This window comes from Eurypyga helias, unplaced genomic scaffold (genome assembly GCF_000690775.1).
Source record: "Eurypyga helias isolate BGI_N326 unplaced genomic scaffold, ASM69077v1 scaffold10138, whole genome shotgun sequence".
Classification (NCBI taxonomy): Eukaryota; Metazoa; Chordata; class Aves; order Eurypygiformes; family Eurypygidae; genus Eurypyga; species Eurypyga helias.
The window spans coordinates 8,938-11,916 of NW_010264990.1; positions in this window are offsets into that span (position 1 = coordinate 8,938).

The following is a 2,979-nucleotide window of genomic DNA, read 5'->3' on the forward strand; positions in this document are numbered from 1 at the left end:
TCTGCAGCTCTCTGCTCCTGAGCTGTTTCTCATCGCAGCACATCCCTGCTTCCCCCCACAGCTCCGGTCAGCAGCGGCTCCGGCCAGCCAGGAGGCTGGTCGCTGGCAAGCAAAGGCTGTGTCCTGGAGAGCAAACGGCACACAATGAGGCTGACAGCTCTGCAGCCAGCATCCAAGTCACAGCTCCCTTTTGTGCATGCTTAATCAGTTCCTTTTGTGCCAGGCTGTTGCTTGGCATCTTCTGTCACGCTTCCAGTGGCTCTTAGCGGGACCGTGCCCCCCATCTACACCCTATAGTTTCAATGCTATAGATGCACGCTTGCCAGTATGCACATCATCCTTCCTTCAATAGTGGTCTTACGCAGTTCTTCATCATCCCTTGATGAACACCAGATGCCTTGCTTGCTGCTTTACTTGCTGCTCCATTGGCTCCACCATCACAGGAATGGTGTTTTCTACTTTTCAGGCCTGTAACACGCTTTTTTGCCTATCCAAGATAAAGCGAAGGAGGACCTAATCTGTTCAGGCACTGCTGTAAAGCCCTTAGCAGCAGTTTCAGGTGCCTAAATCTCTATGAATCAGACCTGAAGTCTGGAGCAGCAGGATGGTAAAAAAGGTCATTTGCAATGATCCATCTGCAACCCCTTCCAATGGGTGCAGCAGTCCCAAATCCATGGGCAGTGCCTGTTTCTGGATCCACGTAGAGGACAGTTATTAATCCAGGCTGAGTGAGCAGCCGAATTTCACTGTGCAGCGGGGCAGTGCCCCTTCTCTTCTGCAGCTACTCAGGCCTGTCCAGGCAGGGGAAGGAAAGGGTGGTGAGGCACTGGAACAGGTTGCCCAGAGAAGCTGTGGATGCCCCATCCCTGGGAGTGTTCAAGGCCAGGCTGGATGAGGCTTTGAGCAACCTGGTCTAGTGGAAGGTGTCCCTGCCCATGGCAGGGGGTTGGAACTGGGTGGTCTGTAAGGTCCCTTCCAACCCAAACCATTCTGTGATTCTGTGAAGGGGAGCGCCTGAGACAGTGGTTGCATGATGCTGGGAAGCTGCACGTACACAGCCTTGCTCTTGTAATGGCAGCCCTCACCTTCATCCCAGCCCAGCTGGTTTGCCCCCGAGGGATGATGTTTCAACAGGAGGAGGCCACAGACGCTCAGCTGGAGCAAGGCAAACACCACACCAGCACAGCTGCTACCACAGCGTGCCCAGCCAGCCCGGCCCCGCGAGAGCCAGGGCTGCAGTCGGATAGCCCACAGGCATGGCCAGCAGCAATGTCGGGCTTGGCACCCTGGTGCAAGGCAGAGAGGGAGCTCTCTGCTCCTCTGAGACAGGACAGACGGGAGAAGGTGTGTGCGGAGCTGAGGCAGATGGAGGAGGCCAGGGACTCGGTCCACTCTCAACTGGTGTGGTGTTGAGATCCTACCAGTGGGGACCACCTTCAGGCACCCAGGGCCTTTGAGCACCCCGTGTTTCTGTGATAATGGCTGGTGTGCCAGCACTCTGCAAAATATCCACATGAAACTGCTCTCGGGGACAATGGGGAGGACCCAGGTCTGGATAAGGTTCTGTGGCTACCAAAAAGGAGTGGTGGCTGGTGGTGTGCCCTCAGCATCCTCCCCCCTCAGCTCTGTGGAAGCGGGATCAGTGCAGTGTGGTACAACCCCCCTGGGGAGGAGATGCCTTAAGAGGTCCCAGGATCCCTGTTCTTATCCCCAAGGCACCGCTTGGTCACCCACCATCCTCCCTCCCTCTGGCCAAGCCATCTTTAACTCTGCCTCTTGTGCCACGCACCTAAGACTGTGTTGCCATCAGCTCTGCTGGTGCTGCTGAGCTCTGGTCCGTGGTATTACAGCGCTGGGTGATTCTCCTCAGTGGATGTCACGGTGTTCCCAGAAGCGTGCACACACAGCCCAGGAGATTGAACGGCACGGCATTAAAAAAGAAAGTGAGAAAGAAAAGCAGTGCATTTCATGTTTCAGCCTCTTGGAGGGACCAAAGAGTATCTTATCTGTAGAAACACCACCAAAAAGTGAAAAATAAAAAGGTTAGCTTGGCTGTGAACTGTAGTGCTTATCATGCCTTCCCCTGGGACTCATCCTTCCCTGCCCACTGCAGGTACTCTGCACCCTGGCAGGTGCCTGACCTTGGGCAGACCCATGCCAGGCTAAAAAAAAAAAAACAAAAAAGCAAACATTTTGGAGCCATTTGCACCTCCCCTGAAAAGGGCAAGCACATGCCCAGCAAAGCAGACCATCCCAACTCTGGCAGCTCTTGCCCCTGCCCAGAGAGTGCTGCTGGCCACCTGCTTGCCGAGAGCCTGTCTTTCTCAGAATGCATCCTGTTTCCCAGTGGGGTGTATCGCTCTGAGCCAGTGCCCACCCTCCTGCCTGCAAAAGGGGTGGCTGGCTCATGGCACCGCCAGGCATCCTCACCCGCTTCTGCTTCTGGGAAGAGCAGTGCAGAGCCCAGCATCTCGGTTTCACTCTGAGCGGTAAACCTGTCTGTCCCCCAGCCGAGCTGAGACGCAGCCATGCGTGGACATGGCCTGGCCTTTCTGCAGCTGGAGACCGATGGGTTTCCAAAGGGGAAGTGCTGACTTTGTGGGGGAGCTGGTCAGCATCAATAACATCCCCTGGGCAGCTGCAGCCCAACAGCTTTGGTCAGTCATCCTCTTCACTAAGGCTGCCTGCTATCAAGAATGCTGAGCCCGGGGTTTTTGAGGCTGACCTGAACTGGGTATGGTGCCCTGGCTGGGGAGATAGTCTTTCTGCAAGCCACCTCCTTCACATGACAGCTAGCAGCTTCACAGGTAGAGTAACCCACCTTCTAGTCTTCATCCCAAATCCCTTCATGTGCCCAACAGGCCTGGGGAGCCATGGGAGCAGATGGTTGGAGACACCTGACAGCTGCCTTTCCAGCATCCCATCACCCCATGCAGCTGGATCCAGCAAAAAGTGACTGCAGTGACCTGACCTGCCTCT